General features: G+C 36.5%; 2 pseudogenes; one reads left to right on the forward strand and one right to left on the reverse strand.

Moving 5' to 3' along the window:
* Positions 1-10,631: 10,631 nt before the first annotated feature.
* Positions 10,632-11,291, reverse strand: LOC102523654 (annotated as a pseudogene).
* Positions 11,292-22,837: 11,546 nt separating this feature from the next.
* Positions 22,838-23,226, forward strand: LOC102523913 (annotated as a pseudogene).
* Positions 23,227-23,351: the final 125 nt, after the last annotated feature.

A 23,351-nucleotide genomic window follows, 5' to 3' on the forward strand; every position in this document is an offset into this window, starting at 1 on the left:
GGAAAACATATTAATGAGTGTTTTGTTTCTGAAAAAAATAGATTGCCCCTGAGCTCATCAAGCAAAACCCAAATATTTTCATATATTTTGTTACTGAAACAGGGCAATATACATAACAGATTTATGTGTGAAGAAGGCAAATTAGTCACATTAATTTAGAGAGATTGGAATTTCCAACATGCTGGTGCCTTATTTTTAAAGTTCTTAAGTAGGATTATCTCTTAAAATAATTTTAAAAATTATTTTGCACTTTATATTTTTAAAAATTAACTATTTTTTAAAGTTTTAGATTTATAGAAAAATTGCAAAGATAGTACAGAGAATTACCATATACTCTGCACTGTTTCCCCTATTAACATCTTATGGTGCATTTGTTGTAACTGATGAGCCAATACTGATCCATTAGGTTTCCTTGGTCTATAGCTAATACCCTTCTTCTGTTCCAGAATCCCATCTAGGACATGATACTACATTTAGTCATCATGTCTCTTTAAGCTTCTCTTATCTGCAACAGTTTCTCAGACTTTCCTTGTCTTTGTTGACCTTGGCAGTTTTGAGGAGTACTCAGACTGGTCAGGTAAGTTGTAGGACGTGCTTTAATAGGGATCTGTCTGATTTTTTTCTGAACTGGAGCTTGGGTATCACATATGGAAAGTGCGTTTTCTTCGCATCCTATCGAGGGTGCATACCAGCAACATGGTTTGACTGCTGATGTTGATCAGCTGGCAGAAGCAGTGTTTGTCAGGATTCTCCACTGTAAACTCACTCGTTTCCCCCTTCTTCCCATACTTTATTCTTTGAAAGGAAGTCACTATCTGCAGCCAATACTTAAGGAGTGTGGGAGTACATGCCCCGACTTTTATGTTGAAGCATCTACATATTTTATTTGGAATTCTTCTGTGGAAGAGATTCGTCGCTTCTCCCCATTATTGGTTTATTCATTTATTTATTTATATCAGTATTAACTCATGGATATTTATTTTAAACTTGAGGTTACAATTGATTACTGTTTTTCCTCAAGTCATTCCAACTTTGACTTGGGAGGTCTTTTGTTTGGCCCCTGTGCCCCTTTGACATACCCCTACCTTAAAAAAATTTTTTTTTCAACACAACTTTCTGACATTGGACACTACAGGATGCTCCAGGCTCATCTTGTATACTTCCAGCCTGAGTCCTATAATCAGTCATTTCTCCCAGGAGCCCTCATTCTTTTCATTAGACAATAGTATGAGGAACCAAGATCTGGGAGCTAGGAATGTTCTGTATTGTAGATTTCGAGATCATGAAAAACTTAGAAGTCTTTCATGCTGTATGTAAGTCAAATCATTATGCTGTATACCTTAAACTGATACAGTGCTGTATGTCAGTTTCATCTCAATAAACTGGAAGAAAAAAAAATTTTTAGAAAACCCTTAGAAGTCTGATGCACAACACGGTAACTATAGTTAACAATACTGTATTGTATATTTGAAAGTTACTGAGAGTAGATCTTAGAAATTCTTACCACAAGAAAAAAAAAATGTAACTATGTGAGGCAGTGAATGTTAACTAATTGCGGTAATCATTCCCCACTACACACATAAATCAAATCATTATGTTGTGCACATTAAACTAATACAATGTTATATGTCAATTATATCTCAATAAAACTGACGAAAAATCAAGGAAAAGAAAAGGTTCTGCTGCTGAGACAGTTCAGACCACAAAGCCCAGCTCATGTCTTAGGATGAATGAGAATGATGTTGTGAACTCAGTTAATGGTATTATCACTTCAGTTCACAATTGAACCAGCTAACAAACAGGGCAAGATAATATATGTGAGATCCTGGACACAAGAGAGTGCCTGTGTCTTCCTGATGAGGAGGACTAAGTAAGGTAGTTAATTTGGTGGCTGTCTGTAAGTCATCAAGGGCTCCAGGCTCCTCCTATGTAGTTGACCAGCCACCCTCCACATGTGGCTTCCATCTTGTGAACAACATGGCTGTTCCAGTTTCTGTCATCACACCTACGTATCAGCCAGCAGAGGAGAGGGAGGGTGAAGTAAGGGCATACTTTTCCATATAAACTCAGATCCTGGGTATTACACACCTCATTCTGTTCACATTCCATTGGAAGGCCCTATTCATGTGGCCACATCTAACTCCAAAGAAGATTAAAAAATGTCTGTAGCAGAGTAGCTGTGTGCCCAATTAAAAGTTCTGTTTCTATACTACAGGGAAAAAAGGAATTCTAAGGCAAACCAGCCATCGCTGCTAGTCTTCCTCCTTCTTCCTTATCCACCAACTGCAGACATCCTTCTTTCTACTTGCAGAACGTGTTTAACCTTCCCAAGCAAGACAGCCCCAAAGTCCCGTCCAGTTTCTGCATCCAGCCAGACAGAACCTCCCCTCCAAAGAGAAGTTCCCTCCGTCTCTGCAGGTAAACCTAGCCTGAGTTTCTCTCTCTCGCAGAACTTTGCCAAAAGTGGCAAGAAGGAGCCAACACATGAATGTTCTGATGTTGTTTTCCAGCTGCTTCCTCTAATGCAGTGGTTCTTACCTGGAGGCAGCAGCTCCGATGAGAGGCATCAGAGAGTGTGTAAAGAAGTTCTTGATTGTTACATTGCCTGGGGCTAGTATATAGGATAATCCAAATCATTTTCAGTTCATATTACGGGCATTTCATGGGTGGGGAGCTGTACATCCTATAATGCCTAGGGTATTCGGGAGCAACAAAAAATTGTTCTACCCAAAATACCAGTAGGACATATGTTGGGAAACTCTGCCATAGAGCTATAGATTCTATAAGCAAGTGGTCTGCAGCTTAAGTATCATATGGTGATAATTTTATCAAATGTTTTGCCACAGCATAAGAGTCACCAGTGTTCCAGTCTACAATATCCTCACCACCCGTTTCCTGACTGCCAGTGCCTCCTGTTATGGGTTTTATTCCAGTAGCACCTCTCTTTTAGGTACTAATTATGTATTGGGATGTCAGTCCAGCTGCTGTAGTCGGAATTTCAAAAGGACAATGGTTTAGATTAGACAAACTTATTTATCATGTCCAAGCTGGCAGTTTTGTTTGAAGAAATCAAGGGCCTGCACGTCTGTCTTGTAACTCTGCTAGTAATTACAGCTTCCTTAATGAGTTCAAGGTGGTTGCACCAATTTCTGTCTTCACATTGAAATTCCACTGGAAGCAATGTTTTAATGACAGGACCCAAAATTGCTCTCATCACTTATCATTTCCCGTTGGCCATACTCAATAATATGGCCACAACTGCCTGCAAGGAAAGCTGGGACTTCCACTCTTTAGCTTAGAAACCCTCTGCCTAAATAAAGACCCCATAACTGTAAGAAAGAAAGAACAGGTATTGGGCAGACAGATAGTTTCTGGTCTAAGTGTTAAGATAAAGGTATGTAGGGAGCATTGTAAGAGTATAGAAGACACCGACTGCCCCAGTTAAATGTTCTATTGTTATGCTAAATGGGTTGCTAAAGACTTCCTGGAGGCTCCAGTCAAGCCTAAAAGAGAAGAAAAAAAAATTAGGAAAAGAAGAAATTATACACTAATAAGATTCCTTTAACTCTCAGTGATAATTTTATTTAAAAAATGTTATACACAGTCAAATGTGAATGTAAAATCCATTACTACAAACCCGAAATAAATGGTTTGGCATTGCAGTCTTTCTCATTTTCCCTTTTTGTCAGGTCATCCCAAAGAGATGTGATAAATATATCCAAACATAGAGATTTTGGCATTGCCTTAGAGAATCGGCATTTTCAGGCAAGTCAAAATATAATTTTGAGGAAAACGAGAAGTTAGATAATACCAATGGGAACTAGCATATTGCTGAAGGGAGTATATACTGGTCCAGTCACTTTTGAAAATGATTTTGATTACTTTGTAAAGTTAATTATGGATGTTCTGTGACTCAGCACTCCCAGTGCTAGGACTCTTTATCTTTGTGAACTGTTCACAATAGCAAAAAACTGACAATAACCCAAATGGCTGTGGATAAGAGAACTGATAAATAAATAGTGGTATGTTTTCACAGTGGATTATTGTACTGATAGAAAATTAATAAGCTAAAAATTCAAACAACACCATAAATTAATCTTATTAACATAATGTTGAATATATGTATATGTATGTAAAAATGTAAAAATAAAGGGAATGAAAAGCAAAACTGAGATGAGTGGTTACCTCTAGGCTACAAGGTAGGGAGAAGTTAGAGGCAGGATAAAAGAAGACCCCATAGTAGATGTAAATTACTGGTAATGTTCCAATTCTTCAGGTTGGGAAATAAGTCCATAGTGTTTATTATGTCATTAAATAAATATGTAAAATAAATTAAAAGAGACCTATGTTTAGACTAGTGATGAGCAGGGTGGGTATAGCTCAGTGTTAGAGCACATGCTTAGCATGCACGAGGTCCTGAGTTCAATCCCCCATACTCCATTAACCAAAAAACAAACAAAAAACTTTAGACTAATGATGAAAATGTGCCACAAACCAAGGACTGTTATTAAACAATTAATCTGGTATTCAGCTCTGTGCTTCTGAAGTAATAATAAGCAAACAAACAAGCAGTCAGCCTAAGGCACATAGCATTTTGCTAGATGATGTAGGTGGGTCTGCTAGTCCAGCATTTAGGGCTTAACTTTTGTTGGTCAAGAAACTGAATCAGTCCAGTGATCTTGCCTCAGGAGGAATGATTCATGCTGACCAAATTCAGTGAAGACGGGGATGTAACTCAGAATTCTTACTTACTAATTTACACTAGAAAATAGAGTGGCTAAGTGGACTGTAATTGTTATATCATTCATTCATTCAACAAATATTTAAAACATCTCTGATGTGTCAGACACTTTGATAAACACTTGGGATATGGTTGTGAACAGACAGTTTTCACAGGACTTATAATCTATTGGAGAAGTCAGATATTTAATAGTTAATAACAATAAAAACCAGCTACTCAGCACTGTGTGATAGAGTGGAGGATTTATTCATTTTGAAGACCGAACACGTTGAGTCAGTTATGTGACCTTGGGCAGGATGTCTTCCCAATGCCTTCCTGGGATTTCATCACTGCTGTGGACCAGTGACAGCTGTGTCTCCCATTCATCTTTTTCCAAATGGAATTCTTACTGTGTTATCCTGTCTCTGCTCCACCAGTGTGTGTTGGGTGTGTAGGGGGCAGGTGTGTTGACTTTGGGTTCCTAGGTTGCTGTACTACATGGATCTATATTTGGATATGATGGAGACAACTGTGCATCAAATGGAGATCCTGCAGTTTGATAAAGATTTTTAAAAATTTGTCAATTTTCTGTTTTATTTGTCCTTATATGGGCATTAAGGAGCAGAATTTACTATTTCACAATTAAACTTGCTGGCTCTTAAAATTAGATATTAATATAACATTTGAAATGAAACAAAATACCATTTTTAATTGATAATATAAATTCTTTAAGAATCTCCCAAACATAAAAACATTGTTATGTGTTAACCTATCTCATGGTTATTTTTGATACAACAAACTTTAGTAATATTATAATGCTTATAATTACAGATTGATTGATTGTTACAATATAAATTGGTTTTAAAATTTATATTGAACTAAATAAGCAATGAAAAACAAATGTTTTTAAAACTCTGAAATGCTAGAGGTAGGTGATACATATTGTAAGACAACTTTTTTACAATGAAATTTTCAACTGACCGAAGGTTGTGTTTTCTTGTTCCAAATTAAATACTTAATAAGGGATGTGAGCAGTTTTATACATTGCTATTAATTCATTCAAAGAGATATCTTTACCCCCATGTTCATCGCATAGTTCAGACATTACAACTTCAAAACAAATGTGTAGTGTTTCCTATGTATGGGAATAAGAGTTCCTGTGTATTTGGAGTCCAGAGGGGCAGCCCCAGGCAGAAATGGCCAGCTGTTTTCTCAGCTGTAAAATAGGGGTAACAACTCCTGGGGTGGCTGTGAAAATTGAACACCATTCGTAAAACATAGTGAACACTGAAAGCGTTAACACCCCTTGAAAAATGAAAATCAAAAGGTTGCTGAGACATGAAATCAGAGAAAGGGGAATTATGCAAGCCCAGTGCACCCATCTTCACTGGTAAAGTCTGTCTGTCCAGGAGGCCCAGGTATATCTGACAGGTGGTCAGTCTAGTCTCTCCCCCTTATAGGTGCTTTGATGACCCAGTGACTAATTCTCATTTTCCAGTATTAACCTTTTGCCCTTTTTTCACTGTTCTTCCTTTGGATACATTACAGATTCAGTATTCCTTTTCTTCCTGTATGGCTTAGCTGAAAAGTTTTGAAATGTCTGGCAATAATTCATACAATAAGGGAGTTAGAAAAAAACTGGAAATTAGGATACATTAAAATACGAATAAGAAAATAGTATAGCTAGGTGAGTTCAGTGCAGAGAAATATACATAGGATACTATCCTGTACAGTGGTTTAGGTTGGGTTGCAATTGACTATTAATTTTCTAAAGTTAAAAAAAAACCCTCAACCACTCATGAGAGTCATGATAAGATAAAAATAAAACGTATAGTTCAAGATAAGCCTAATATAGTCAAAAGAGATTTGAATTTTGCCCACATGTCGTACCTGATGATACAAAGGGTGCTCTGCAGTAGGTCAGATGTGAACTTAGTCAACATCCTGACAACTAGAAAAGAATTCCTCATCATTGGTTCGTAACATTAATTCCTACATTGTAACCCAAAGCATAATAAGTTATAATTACAATTAAATGTTACAGAATTCTTGATTTACAGTGCTTAGAAAATCCCTACATTTTCATTAGTAAGGATTTTGAAGCAGTTTCTTATGTTGGGGTGCAAATTACTAATCCTCAAATTAAACGATTCTTTTAAAAGTAGATTAGGGGATTATGTTGGGGGTTTTCAAGACCACCCTTAGTTTTGGGAATTCATTAGGAGCGCTCATAGGACTCAGCATATCGTTATATTCATGGCTACAGTTTATTACAGGGAAAGGATACAAAGCAATAACCAGCAAACAGAAAAGCTGCATGGGGCTAAATCTAGGGTAAACATAAGCAAACTTCCAAGATTCTTCTCCCAGTGGAATCACTACTCAGGATGTGCTGAATTCCTCAACCAGCGAGTTGTGACAAATCGTGTGAGATGTTGCCAACCAGGGAAGCTCCCTAGAGACTCAACACCCTGGGTTTTTACTGGGAGCTTATCATACAGGCATCCCTGCCTGGCATGTACCCGAATATCAACCTCCCAGAAGGAATGCAAGGGGTTGCATTAATTACATTGTTTGTACAAACAGTTTAGATACAGTGAACCTCTCCTCTTAGGCAATGATGGGAACCCTCCTGACACCCAAGTTCCCAGATGCCAACCAAGGGCCTGCCTTGTCAGCTGGCCTTTTTATGTCTAAGCAGTCAAGGGTGCTGTGTTAACTCTTTTCTGCACAGGGATAACTAAGCACATCTAAAAATTCTGAAGGAAATAATTTACCTGCTTTTGTGCTGGTTTATTAATATTAGTATTAATTCTCATGAAATGAATGATGCTAGTATAAATTTAGCCTATACTCTACTATGCTGATCGAGAAGTCACTGATCAAAAATTTAAGTATTAAAAGTTTCACATTTGAATAAAAAAACTCATGTGTGCCATCAATTAAATGGAATTTTACTATTTCACATATCATTCTCCAATGAGTGTGCTGATTTTACTAGGCTGATATTTGATAAGGGGGATATTCAAGCTGTTGATTTAACCACCACTTCATAGCGCATAGAAATACTGAGTATAATGGATTGCACAGCTTGATTGACTTCGCTCTGGTTTATGCTCATTTGAATTACAAGCACCCCAGGAAAAAGTAGCTATTAATCTTTGGCTAGTTACTATTTCAGCATATGAAGACCATTTGTTAAAGAAAAGCACTTACGTATCTTACTGTGTTTCACATTTCTGTGCCAAGGGAAAGGGCAAAGGAATATTTAAGATGTGTTATTAAAGAACTGTTATTATCAGGAATGTAACTGTGGGATGTAGGCAGATTTCAGATTCTAAATCATACTGAGTCAAACTTAGGCAACAAGTTTGAGGAATTCAGACAGATAATAACATTCTGGCCCACAGGAGTTTCCAAAGGAACGGCAGGGCAAATGGGAAATCCTAGAAAAGCAGACAGTTTATGTCTCCTTCTAGCATGTGCAAGCCCCTTCACGCTATAGAAGCAGCAGCTTAGTTTGGGGGACAAGGAGAGGGTATTTTTGGTTACTTGCTTAAAATGCCACCCACGAATGGGCCTGAAAAGAAACCTCTTGCTTTCTAGTGTAGGTATCTAATCATTCATTGTTTATGTACTTGTGTCTCCTCTGTAGCAAGAATATACCAAAAGCCAAGGACACAGGTGGATGAAATTGATCATGCCCTTGAGGGCATAAACTTCTGTGGGAGTAGTTTGCAAACTGTAGGGTGAGTATAAATCAGCTGGGGAGTTTGTTCCTACTCATAAACATTTAAGATGTGTTATTAAAGAAATATCATTATTGGGTAGGGGTGTAGATGAAAGATTAGTCATTTATTAATAGTCTTTGGGGTTGGGTGATGTGTATATTTGGGTTCATTATACTATTGTCTTTTTTACTTGTGTGAAAGTTTCCACATAGCTTTTTATATCCTGACAATTTACTATGTTTTATTAAAAATTTTAAAGACATTAGCATTTTCAGTTTACAAATATATTTGTTCTTACTTCAAGATAGACCAAGATATACCATAGAGCAATTTTTTTTCATACAGCTGACCTAAATCATACATACTACCATAATTAAAGTGCACTTTGAGCCAGATGATGGGCTGTTTAGATTTTGATGAGTGACACATGAACTGGTAAGCAGCTTGTTCCATAATAGGCAGTAAAAGATGCTTGTTCAATTTTAATAAACTTCTGGAAGTAGTTTCACATGCAATCATTTGGAAAAATTAGTTTGACTAAAGTATTTAAAATATTTGCAAAGAAATAGACAATAAGACAGAGAGATATGCTAAGATGAACAGAATGAATAATCTAGACATAAATAAGAAACTCTTCCAAGTAATGGTGTACATCTGAGGTCAGAAATTATGCTGTAGTATGTGTGAAACATGAATAAAGTTGCAAAATAATAAAATCAAGTGATCATATTTTTAAAATGTCTTATTATGAATTATATGCTTATTGTTAAAACTTCAAACAATAAAACTGAATACTGAATAAATAAATAGGTGGTTTTCTTTAGTCTAAGAGATCATACATCTAATTGTTCAGCCAAAGTGCTCTTTTGGTCTCCACAAAATTTTCTTTTTTGATAGTCTGTTGAAAAATTGAAAGACTCCAAAATACTATGTGTACATTCTCCAGTACCAATAATTGAGTAGTAATTATCCCCTTTGAGTTGGAGTTTGAATTCTGTACATGTATGGGTGCATGCATGAGGTTCTGAACATCTCAAGGTTTTGTGTGGTCTTTATACTTAAATGTCAGTTTGCATGAGTATAAAATCCTGAGGTCACATTATCTTGCCTTGAGTGTGTTACATCTGTTACTCCATTGTCTTCAACCATAAAGGGTTGCTGTGGAAAGATCTGATTACAATTTCCTGATATCGTTTCCCTTATAAATGATTTGTGGTTTTTGGTCTAGGTACAAAATGAGTACTTAAAGTCTTTCTTTAAAATTCATTAGTTTTACTGAAAGAGTCTTGGTGTTATTTTGGTCAGTTTTTCCAGGTACATAGTGTGCTTTTCAATAGGTGTACTCAAGTTGTGTTGTTTTGTTTTGCTTTTTACTTCAGAAAAATTTTCTTGAATTATAGCTCTTCATTTTTATTCTGTTCCATTGATTTGGTTCTCTTCTTTGGGTACATCTAATACATATCTGTAGGAACTTCTCTGACTAAATTCTATACCTGTCACTTTCTGTCAAATCCTTTTCACCTCTTTCTTCACTTCTTTTTGAATTTTAACAGTTTCCTCCTTTTAATCTTCTATTTCTGTCAAGACATTATTTGTTGTTTTTATTCGTTCTTGTGTTTCTTCTTGTTTATGCTTCCTTAACATTTTAAAAATGATTTCCCAAGTTCTCTTATTTTTCCTCCACATAAACTTTTTATTCCTGTTTACTAAATAAAGCATGTTTACTTACGAGGAATACTAGGTCCAAATAGGGAACAGTGAAGTTACTACTGCTACAATGAATGCTCGCCACACGAATATTAAATCAAAAGAGCAGAGGCTTAACTGGATAACTAGACTTAACTCTAAGCCAGGTATCTGGAGGTGTGGCGAGAACAGAAGACTGGGGAAGGTCATACAACCATTATCTGATCTCCTCTACCTCATGCTCAAAACCACTGAAGATTGTGTAACTTCTAGAATTAAGAGGCATGTTCCTATTTGTTCAAGTGAATCTTTCTCCTGATGTTAATGATTAGAACAAAGGCAAGAGCCATAAAAGAGGCATTCCCTTGAAAAATGTAGAACTATACCAGAACATCAAAGAGAAGGTGATATTGAAAAAATTTTGTTTTTTCAAATATCAGATGCTTTCATGCTGTTGTTGTAGAGCAGTGGAGTAAGCTCCACCTCCCAAAGGCTTAATCCAAAACCTTTCTGTTGGTGTCCACACCAAATAAGACTCACGGTACTTCTGGCATCATTCCTGGACTGTGAGATCTAGCTGGCTTTTTTAGGGTGTTGTAAACCTTTATTTTGTGATCTCCATCATGAATTTCAACACTTCCAGCTATTTACTCAGACAAGTGGGCTTTCAGATCCATTTAAACATCAGCATCTTTTCTGGAGGCAATTTTGTATATTGGGACCACTTTCTGCACTTCAGTTTTTACCAGGAGGAGATCTTGATTCCTGTAATAGGGGTGATAGCAAACCTGAGTAAGAACCGTGGAGGACCAGTGCTTCCAGCAGCACTCAGTGTCTGCTTGTATCTTTTACCACCTTGCTTAGGGTCTGTTTGCTTCATTTAGGTCTATAATATGGTCTTTCCTTGGCTCAGAGGACTTTTCAATTTGCTTGATTTGTCAAGTTGGACATTCTCTTCTGCTGCACAAACTGCATTTCTTTCTTTTCATAGTATTCTATAATCTTCAGTCTTGTTTGCACAACATAGCTTTTCTTAACCTTTACCCTTTCTTTGCCTTTGCCTCTATTTCTTGTGCTTTCTCATTGGCTTCTTGTTCAATGAAACCTATCATGTGCTTAATCTGCTACTACATGTCAGCATTGTGGAGGGCCATGGCAAAGGCAGAGTTAGCCTGGAAAATAATAGGCTCAAGTTGATGTTTGAACGGACAGATGACAGAAATGGCAGAGAGAAACTCAGCGATGGCCTTGGCTTCCTTGCTTTATAAGTCCAGATTCTGGTTTTGTTATTTTTGAGTCTCTCTAATGATGATTTATGTTATTCTTTCATAGCTTCTATACTTTTCTTAATTTCTTTTAGCTTATTTTCAAATACTTGATTTTTCAGTTTCACATTTTGTTGATGTGTCTTTTTGAAGTTTTTTTCTCATAGTTTATGGAGATTTTATTCTGCCCCCTATCCTCTTTTTTCTGATAATAATTTTTGCATGAATTTGGCTAAATTTTTTTATTGCTTATTTTGAAAATGGAATAAATTTTCCTTCACTTTTTATTAGAGAGGAGGTCCAAGAAGATAGATATTCTAGCTTCCCTGTTTCAGGACTTCTGTTGTTTTTGCAAAGTATCAAGAAAAAGAAAAAAAAAAAAAGCCCCTTTCAGAGATCTGCCTCTCACTGCCTTTTCTTTTTTTAATAAATAGGAAAGCAATGGATCACTTAACAAGGAAGAATTACTTTAAAACGGAATATCATAATGAGTAGCTGAGAGAGGAGTGGAATTTTAATCAAAGGTATAGACTGAGTTTAATGATCCAAAACAGATGAATAATTCTTCTCTAGAGTTATAGGCATAACCATAAAAAATACTGCCTTGTCTAAATAACTTTTCTCACATACATTAGAGCAAAGTGATGAGAAAATTTAGTAACTATATAATCCAGAGGTAGTCCCACTCCTTCTCAGAGTGTTTTTAACTTCTCAGCCATCATTTTTTGCTTCTTCCATTACCCTATCCACGTTTGCTTAAAATAAATTTCCTAGACCACCTTTTTCAGTGTTTTCTATTAAATAATCTCACTACTAGATAATCAATTATTTGGTAAAGTTTTCTATGAAGCTACATGTTATTCAAGAATCTGTGTTGCATCCTCCGAAATTTTGTTGAGAACTGACTTAAATTCCCTAGAGTTTGTCAGAAATACTTTATATACACATTGCTTATTGGTTAGGTAATGACAACAATCAACATGTAGTTTACTCATTCTTCAGTTTGATTTTTACATTGGATTGTTATATTTATCCTGTTCAGTGTTTGGGAGTTCCTCTGGTTGTTGTAACAAAACCACCTATCTTATGACTATTTTCTCTTTTGAGGGCTGATAGTCTTTCTGTATTATATTCTAATAGAGTTTCCTTGTTGAGGCCATGGGCTAAGTTCATATTGATATAGATTTTAAGCAAGATCTCGTCTCAAAGGGAGAAGTCATTTCCACTGTCTGGTACCTGGGCGAGTAGAGGGACTTAAGCCCTTGGGCAGGCTAAAGCAGGGGCTTAAGGGGAAGATTCCATAGCCCTGGCTTCTCTGCCCAAAGATGACTCAACCTTTGTGTGAAGGGACTGAGTAGATAATGAGTTAGGCTTAACCCCCTTCTTCGACCTCATGCCCAGTTTACTCCTTTGAAGATTAGCAGATGCCTTGATGATAGGTCAGTATCTTGGTAGGCAGATTTCAGAATTGTAATAAGCTACCAAAAAAAAAAAAAAAGTCTTCAAGTGGAACCATGGAACATTGTCCAGGTTAGGAGGCAGAACTGTCCAAGGTCATGGACTCCCAGGGAGCTATCAGTATGTATCAGTTCTGGTGGAACAATGCCAGGAAAACAAAGGAGAGAACAAGTATTGAAGAGTGTGACTGAGAATTTCAAGGGAGGGAGGAGCAGGAAAAGGTGCCAGGTGATGATGTGTTCATCTGATTCATCTGATTCAGCACGGAGGCCCAGAACAGGGAGTGCACGCTGGGAACCCCTTTCACAAGCCACCACAAGTACTGCAGAGGCTGGCAGCTGCTTAAAGGGGCTTCTCTCCGGAGCATCCTTTCAGTACACGAGAAACTATTTCATAAACCTTTTTCATTCTTCTCAGTCCTTCCAATCTACTACTCCTCTTTTATTTTTCTCAGGTAATCTCATTTTTCATTTCACAGAGAAAATAGAAATCACCTGATGGAACTTTCTCAAGTTCCACATCTACCAAATGACCTGCGTCCACACTCATTTCCTCCTTTATTGCCTTTGTGATGGAAGAGATATCACGCCTCCTGTTTACAGACAATTCCTTCACTTGGTTTCTGGATTGAAAAACCTGCCTTCTCAAGGAATTCACCTTTATTTAACAGATACTTACTAAGCATCTACTTTGTAACAGATTCCATGTTCTATTCATTGCTTAACCCTTTTTTCTTTTGTAGATTCAACTTCTCTCACTCCATTGGTTTCTTCTCAATAGCATTTAACCTTGCTCAATAGTCTCTCCCAGTTAAAAACCAACTAACTCAAATCAACTGGAAAAAAAATCCCCCATGCCCCCTACTCCCTTCTTCAGCTCTTAGCCTTTATTCTTTTCTTCAAAGCTAAGCATCTCTAAAATGTTGTTTATCCTTAGTATTTTCTTGTCTCCATCTCCCATTCTAGCTTCTGCTCTTACTAAAAATGCTTTCTCTATCGTTGCCAATAACCTGCATGTGGCTATACAGAATGGAACCATTTCAGTCCTCAGCTTATCTGATCTGAATGCAGCATTTTAAAATGTGGGCCACTTTTCTTTTCACTGGGTTTCCATCACACCACATTCTTCCTATGCCTCTGGTTCATCCTTTTCAATCTTTTCACATGCACTATTTTGGTCTGTGTTTCCCTTAAATTTTGATATTCCTCAGGGTTTCCTAGGCACCTTTCCTTCTCATTGTCAGCTCTCTGTGGTTGGTGTCATCAGCTCTTAAGACTGAAATTATCATCTTTATCATGTAAGAAAAATGCTTTGACATTGTGTTTAGACTTGAAGTTGTTGGGATCACGAAGACTGTCTTGTTTAAATAGATCTATAAGGAGAAAGCCAAAATAATGTGTTAATGAATCCTGGTTAGTAATCTATTTCATGCCAATTAAATACCAGGGGAATGACAGAACAGTTATTAGGTTTGTAGTTAGTATCTTAGTCATCACAATGCTGGGTATATATTACAATGCAGATGTGTAAAGTCAATTTTTAAAACATTCTAACAGATACAATGTCATGCAACACTAATGTAGTTCATAAAGTATCATAACAAATATGAAAAACAAACTTTGTAGTATCTATTTTCTTGAGTTAAGGTTACGTTTCAAAGGAGATGATGATGATGACAACAACGGTGATGATGATGACAATACTTTTGTAATTAAAAGTAGAATATCACAGAAAAGGTTCTGTTTGTCCTTCTCAGCAAACTGTCCAATGATTCATGTTTATGATACAGAACCTGCATGTATAAATTGAGCATGGCCTTCTCCCCACTTGGCTAGTGCTATATATTCTTTATGCATTCTTTTAACATTTTTTTTATTGTTATAGTCATTTTTCTTTCTGCTCTTTTGATATCTGAATTATAAATATTAAATCTTCTCCTTCACCTAAAACTTGTTAGTTATTCTCCATTTGCTTGTCCAGATACACTCTCTGCCTTTCTCTCCCTTGCCTTATACCCTGGAAAACTGTCCTCTAAGGACTACATCACCTGTGCTCCTTTGTTTTGTCCAGTGGGAGGTATACCAGCAGGAGATGTAACACAAGAGGACGGCAAGGTCAGGGCATTTCTCCCCTGTCCCTTTTGCTCTGTGCTGTATCTCTGGCACTAGCTGTGTCCCTCCCCAACTGTAGGTACTGCCGGGCACTGCTTCCCACTAGGTTCTGTTCACACTGTTTCCTACTCTTGATTTTTAAGTCCTAGGTGTAATAATGGTTCCCCCCTGTTGCTAGTCTTTCAATGCCTCAATATTCCCTGTCCTCCTCAGTTCCACCCACACCTTGTTACTCTTTGCGTTAAAGTCTTATTTGAATCCATCTCGGGTGATTTTTTTTTTTTTTTTCCAGGAAGCGGACTGAAATGATGGTGTTGGAAACTGGCCAATGCTCTGCATCCTCAAAAACAACTTGTGTCAATGATTTTCTACTTCTATTAAGGATTCTCATTGAATAACAAACATCGTGATGTGGGGTCTCAAGATCTTGCCTGTATTTCAACCAAAGCTGGACGTTTGGATTTATAATTTTGTATTTCATGTGTGCTAATGATTCTCAGATTTATATCTCTAGCCCAGATCTGTCTCCTGAGTTTCAGAACCATGTTTGATTTCTATGATTTCCCACAGACACTTAAAATTCCAAATGCCTACTTCTAATTCATCTCCCTTTATGCCCTTTGAGCAACTTTCTTCACCTGTTCCTGTCTATATAAAATTGGGAACCCGGAAACTTCTTTATGATCTGAATAGCCATGGTCCCTGTTGGTCCATGCTGGCAGAGCTTTTGCTAGTACAATTCCCTTAAGAACTTTGAGGACTTTCTCTGTATCAGATAAAAGTTCACTCCATGCCCTTGAAGCCAAAGCCACAGTTGTTTTCAAGACAGTCTTCTCTTTTTAGACTGATTTACTGCTGCTTTGGGGTCAGGCTCCTGCAGAACTACAACTTTAAGCTTTTGAGAAGCCATTTTCTTCAGCTGAGAAAGCACCAATTCAAATTCCTTAGAAGCCTTAGAAAATTGTCTTACAGCCATAACTTTGATTTGACCTTTATCCTTAGGCCATGTCTTAATTTGAGAATCTTTTATTTGCTTGAGAAACTGGAAATAAGAGGTAGTTTATATGCCAAACTAGCAAATTCTAGCTCCTCTGTAATCTCTTTAAATTTTATTTACAAGTTGGCTAGTCATTTTCTGAGCCCATCTTGTTTTGAAAGCTCCTTATACTTCAGCTACTATAAATTAGCTGACACTCTCAATTTTCTTCTTGGAAATCTGCTCAAATGCAGAAGTCCATCAGGTTACAGGGTGGACTATCTTTCAAGTTACTGCAGGTGATACTTTTATCATCCCATAACATGGCTCACTATTTTTCAAGCTTCTATAGCAGTTTCCTCACCGTTTTCCCAGTCTTCTCCAATCATTTTCTTGCTCTTCTTCCTGACTCTATTAACGGTTTCCTTCTCATCTGCCACATGGTCCTGGAATCAATGTCACATATTTTAGAGTTTTGTTAAGGCACCATCCCAGTCCTGGATACTGTGTCATATTGCAGCTGCTTTTCACTTGTCTGTATTCCTCACATGAGGATGGTAAGTATGTTTCCAGTGCCTGGACCATAGTAGGTTTTTTCAGTGAATATTATTTAATAAGTAAATAAAGTAATTCTTAATTGCTAAAGACCCTTTAAAGGGATCATTGTTAAGTGTTATCAAATCTCAGCTATGCTAGTAACTATTACTCTAGTCCAGCTACGTTTCTTCTTAACTATTTTCTTAGTATCTCTCTGAGTGCAATCTGTACAAATATGAGTAGTGGCCCTTGTTTGAACCAAAATTCTTCCACCTACAAAGTGTGATCCTAAAAAAGATTTTTACTGTTTGCATGACTCAGTTTTCTCATTTGTAAAATGAGGGTAATGATAGTGTGTATCTCATATGGTTTTTGTGAGGATCCTTGGTGCAGAGTAAGTATCCAACAAATGGTGGCTATTATTATTATTATTTCATTTTTAGATCCATGCATAATAAACTTGTAACAATGTCAGTTTCCAGAAGGAAAATAGGTATCTAGGGAAAGGAGTGGAAGGGAGACTTAGTTTGCTTTATTTATCTTTTTTGTAACTTTTAAACTCTCTCTTCTCTACTTGTATTACCTATTTGAAATAATTATTGGTTTAAAAAATACTACATGTATATTTGTTCATTTTAATTTCTATTATGTTAGTGGATTGAATGGTACATTTTAAAACCAGAAAGGAAAAATTGAAATAATTCGTCCATGGCAGATTTAAAATAGATTTATTTTTAAGCTTTTTAGGGCCCATTAGAAATAGTAATTAAACAGGAAGCATTTTTGCAGGGGGAAAGTTTTATTGCAGCATCAATACTGCTTACAGCTGCAAAGATTTTCATTAGGTTCAGGAGAAAATAATTAATAGTATCCATGTAAATCCATTTAATTCTGAAGAGCATAAATGTGAAATTTCACTAAAATGATAAAGGAATGTTCAGTGCAGGAAATGTTTAATCTTTCCCTACTAATATCCTCATTCAAATATACAGTATTCCATAACTTGTGGTTGACTTCACATGTTTGGCTGATGTGGAGCTGTCTGGCCTAAAAGCATGCATTAAATAAATGCTCATTTTAACCCTGTGTTTCCTTTCGCCCCTCAAATAGACAACAGAGTTTCTCAGACCACTCAAGGCACTTCTGAATTTTGCAGTAGGAGGACAATGGGTATTGTACAATTAGCCTTATGGTAGAAAAAAATTTGTTCCCTCTGCAGAAAAGTTTTCCTTCTGAAACTAACTGATTCTATTGTTCGACATTCAAGAGAGCTCGAAACTCATTCATTCACCAGACTTTTATTAATCACCTTTTGTGTGCCAAGCACCTTACATTTGATTAGCAATCAGTTGCTGTGTATTCCATTCTTTTTCTACAACATTGCTTTCATAACCTGCTTATATTGTGCCTCAGTTTCCTAATTAAAAAATAAGACACTTTAATAATTCTTGTCATACATTTATCTGTCAAGAGCGTTAAGAACTAGCACCTATGTTTGCAGTGTGGGCTGAAGTAAATGAAGAATTACTTCAATTTTTGTGATGACATCTTAGACAATGTCAAAGACAAAGTGTGGTTAATTTCTTTGAATATTCCATGAATGTTTGAAAAAATCTGTATTCTTTCTTTTTTAATGACCAAAATGGTAGACTAGGAAAAATACAGAAAAATGTATGTTGAACAAAATGTTACTATTCTTAATATAAGAGATTCTGTAATTTGATCCTTGTTAAAAAATACAGGCAAAAAATATGAGCACCAAAACCTTTAGAAAGAAATCAGTAAATATGAAGATTCTTGTTATTCCTTTCTTTGTTTTTTCATTCTTTATTTTCCTGATTTCTAGACTTACTTTATTACTTCTTACTATTTCTTTGAGTTTTTTCCATGACTTTTTTTCTATTTTTTTGTCGAATTCTTAGTTCATTTATTTTCATTCATTCTTTCTTTTTCATTTTGATAAGTATTTTAATCCACGTATTTATCTGTATTCCACAAGTTTTGACGTACAATTCCTTTTTAAATTAAATTCCATATATTTAAAATTTTCTCTTACAATTTTCTTTTTAATTAGGAGTATTCAATATCATGTTTTTCACTTTTCAGATATGTGGACTTTTAAACCTATGTTTTTGATTTCTAATTTACCTTGAATAATAATCAGAAAACATATTCTATATGATAGCAGTTTTTTGGAATTTGTGAGTTTCCTGGATGACCTAGTGCATAGTCATTTTTAGCTTCCTTCACAGGTGCTCCAGAAAAATTTTGTATTCTCTATTCATTTATTCATTATATATATTTAACATGTAAGTCAGGTTATCAAAATGTATTAATTTGATTTTATTTAGTTTATTTAATCTTATAGTATCAGAGAATGATTTGTTAAAGTCCTCGAATATTTATCTTTCCTGTCAATCTTTTAGTTGCTGTTTTATGTATTTGGGGACAGTTTATCTAGTGTGTATGTATTTTAAAATAATATCAGTCTTCTTAATATTTATACTGGCAAATATTTCTTCATGATCCCCTTCATTACCCTTAAATTCTATTTAATCTGATACTGAAACCATGACCCTAATTCGTTACATTTATATATGCTTGAAATAGTTTCTTCTATTTATTTTCAATGTTTCTATTATATCATTTTATTTTAAAATGATTCTGTAAATAGCATATTCCTGGATTGTTAAGTCTTTATCTTTTGGTCTGTTAGATTGACCAATTTACATTTATTATAGTTACTATATGGAGATACTTTAGCTGTACTGTTTTAAGTTTTCTATTTATCACACTTTATTTTTGTTTCCTTTCTTTTCTTTTTTCTTTTTATTCCCTTTTCCTTCCTAGATCAATATTCTACTGGTTTAAAAATCATATGTTGTATATCTGGTTTTCTAGTACTTATCTTTTATTTATTCCCTCTCTCTTTGTCTCTATTTCTCAAATTTGGGAAATTTTTTTTAGTATTGAGAGCAAGAGAAACTGTGAGCATGTAGCATTCCAGATCTTTTGCCTTTGCCAGGTTCTTAGCTTTTGAAACCTGAAAGCTAAGAATGGACTCTTTTGTTATCTGTGTTCTGCTGTGTCATCACGTCCCTGAAACAGTGAAGATGCAATGCCCTGGCTGCCTCGGCTAGGGGAGGGTCACAGGGAACAAGAAACAATAAGGGGTAAACTCTGATGTTATCTCCAAATTTTATTCAGTCACAAACACTTGCGTTCTGTTTACTATCTCCAGTCAGAACTCCATCTGGATGTTGGAGAGGTATTCTGTTATTTTCTAGTCTTTTATAATTAGCTTATGGACATATTTAGTATGTTTACCTGAAATTAGCTAGTTAAATCATTTGGTATATCACCTCTGTGATATTAAAATCTCCTCTTAATCTTTAGTTTCTCAAATTCTCATTTGCCAGTTCAATTCATTCATTCACTCAATATTTATTAAGACCCTATTCAGGTCAGCTACTGTGCTTTCTATTGGAGGAAAAACACAGTCCAAAACAAATAATTCCTTCTCTCAAGATACTCTCTTTGGGGTGGGGGACACAGACAAACCACTCAATAATTATAAATGTAGTAAGGGCTATCATAGTGAAATGTATTTTTTTTTTTAAAAAGAGCAGTGAAGAGAGGGCCACTAACTCTGACTGGGAAGTAAGAAATATCTCACAGAAGATAAGACTCTTGAGTTGGCTCTTGAACTGTGGATGAGGATTCCGGTAGTGAAGGATGGGGGAAATTCAAGTTGTGGGCAGTCGGAAGAAGAGCAAGAGGGGAGGGAATCCTACAAAGCTCCATAAAGACATGAACATGTAACACATCTGGGAATGGAGAGGTGGTCTGGGTGAGGGAGTGGGGAAAGGAGGAGCAGCAAACATAAGACTAGAAAGATTTGTGCTTTGAGCTTTAGGAAATATATATTCATTTAGAAATTTTTAAGGAGGGAAGAAAAGTAGACATTAGGAGAGGGCACAGAATGGAAGAGAGAGAAAAGAGAGAGAGAGAGAAGCACAAGAAAGAGAGAGAGAAAAAGAGCACACTCTTGGGCTTAGAAGCAAGGAAACTAAGAGATTGCAGCAAACCCTTCCAGTCTCACACCGCCACACTCCCTCAGGCCCTTATATTTCTCATATAGTATAAAATTTTAAGCTAGGATTTGACTGAATGTTACAACTGCTATTAATGCTGACACTATTCATTTAGATTGTGATATTAGTGGAGCACTTTAAAAATATATATATATATATATATATTTATATACGTATATTTTCATATAGATATCCAAAGATAACTTTTGGATATCATAGGTAGTGGTGCCTAGAATGCCTCCATTCAGGAGATACTTCTTATAGATTGTTGGAAATATTTTTCATAAGCATATTCTTTGGCCTTTTTGGTGGAGGGGGTGGTATTGAGAGTGGAAGGGCTAGGGGTCAGAAGTTGATTTATTGCCCAGTCATTTAGGAAACACATAGACCTTCATATTTTGTATAATAGCCACCAAACATTTCTAATTATATTTTGTCATCTTTTTCTAAATACAAGTGATCAAATACATAATTGAACACTTTTTATATGCATGCAATTCTCTGAAGTTCTGCAGGGGATACAACGGTGATAAGAAACGACTAGCTTACCACTTAGCTCATGCATGTAATAAGTCAAATTGTATAAATGATAACAAATCAAGTTATATAAGATGAAATATATTACATCTCAGTGGCTTAACAAAGCAAACAAGCTTATTTCCCACTCATAAGAGGTGTGCTGTGCGCCTGGGGAATTCTTCCAGGACAGCTGCCCTCTGTGTGTTGGTTCAGCATTCCTGGCTGCTTTGATCATGAGGAACCTCCATATAGACATGTTTCCATGGTGACCACGGAAGGGGAAGAGTGGGACTGGACAGCCAGAGTGGGCTGGCAATTAAATGCTTCTACTCAAAATGTGACCCAAGTCACTTCTGCTCATCACTGCCAAAACTAGTCTGATGACATGTCTAACTTTAAGAGAGCAGGGAAGAGCTAGCTTCTGAGTGGAGAGGATCAGATACTGGTAAAGAGCAATAACGTTCACTAATGCATAGTAAGATAAACACCACAAATAAGAGAGGGCTAAGGGCGTTCCATGGCAGGAAGCAATCACACGTACGATGTCATGTAATTAAAGATCATGCTCCTGTTTTTCTGTGAGCAAGTGAAAGTTATCTGTTGCTTCGCTTTGCTTTACCAGTAGAAAATGGCCTGCTAGGGCTCCAGTTGAATCCCAGCTCCCAAACTGGTTGCTTTGGTAGAACCCAGAAGGCTCCATACTTTCCCCAGGCCTCTGTTCTTTCTCTTTTGTAGATCTCAGATAATATGGCCTAGGGAAATGGGATCTGTATAAGAGAGATGCTGGTAAGATTCTATGAGGTTTCAGTCACAGTCCAAGAACTTTTCACTGCTTCTTGAAGACGTGGTTCTACTTTGCACAAAGGTGTGGTGGTGTGAGTAAACCAAATAAGTAAATCTAACCAATTCATAATGTCTTTCTCTTGGAGCTTAAATTCTATTTACAAGAGAGCCAGGGGGTGCAACCAAAAACTCAACATACTAATAATGGCAATAGATCATAGTGATCTTACATAAAGCATAAAAAAAATCTTACTTAGACCACGGCTTTATAGAAAGTGACAAGTAAGAATACCATTAAAATAAACAAAAGAACAAACAAACAAAAAACAACAACAAAAAAAGAGACAAAGAGAGAGAAACCTGGTTTTCACTTTTCCTGCAAGTCCTTGGAGAAAATTGGGAACTTTCAATGTATTTCCCATTTATTTTGCTTACCTTTTATCTAACTCTTAATTATAATTCAGTAAGAGTAAAAAGAATGAAAATCCAATTTGCTAAAAAAAAAGTATACCTCTCTGTTTTAAATATAGAATGATTGAATTATCCCTAATGTTTTTTGAGTTCTTTGTAAATATATATTACTACATATAAAATGGTGAGAAATCCCTACACGAGCTCTGAACTGAGTTTATACAATGAATAAAATGTAATTTTTCCATATTTTAAGAATTTGGCGACACTAAAAGCTAGGAAGATTCATACAATGTTCTATTTTGAAGTGCAATTGGAGTTAAAAATACTTTATTGTGATCTTGTTTATTGCTCCACAGTTTGCGTGTGAGGCCGTCTCTTCCCAGAGCAGTTGTGAAGCAAAAGGCTTAAAGGGAAAAATTTTAAAAGACAGTTTGGGAGTACTACTGAGAAGGGTGTGGATCGCTCTGACTCAAGCAGTAACTGTTGATCAGCAGTCCCGGGGCAGGGGTAGGTGACTGTGGTTCTGAAGACGAGGAGGGAAAGATGCCCCCCTTAGACCTGGACCAGGTGTTAGCATTGGAGGAAGTGGAAGTGCTGGAGTCCAAGGAAGATTTAGAGCAGTTCCTGCTTCCAGGCATAAGGGGATGCAAGCAGAGATTGTGACTCTCACTCGAGAGCACAAAGAGCACTAGGCAGCCTATCTGAGGACCAAGAGCAAGTTGTGGAAGATGGACAATATGCTCATCCAAATAAAAACGCAGGTAAAGACCTCGGAGGAGAAAGCCTGGAATCATCTTCCGCATCCTAGTGGGGAAGCTGACGAGAGTGTCAGAGTGGTGCCTGAAGGGGAGTAGAAGGCCAGGGAGATTTAGGAGATGTCAGAGGTGTTGGTGGAGCTGGATTGGCAGATCGAGGAAAGGAAATCGTTCTAAAGGAGGGTTGACATTCGCCACTGATGGATTCTGGTCAGCTGGTGAGGATGGGCTGACACCTGGAGAAAACTGAAACAGCTTGTCATTTTCTCTACTCTGTTCTTGTATGTTTTTTTCACCCATGT

Source organism: Camelus ferus, chromosome 14, assembly GCF_009834535.1.
Source record: "Camelus ferus isolate YT-003-E chromosome 14, BCGSAC_Cfer_1.0, whole genome shotgun sequence".
NCBI classification, from domain to species: Eukaryota; Metazoa; Chordata; class Mammalia; order Artiodactyla; family Camelidae; genus Camelus; species Camelus ferus.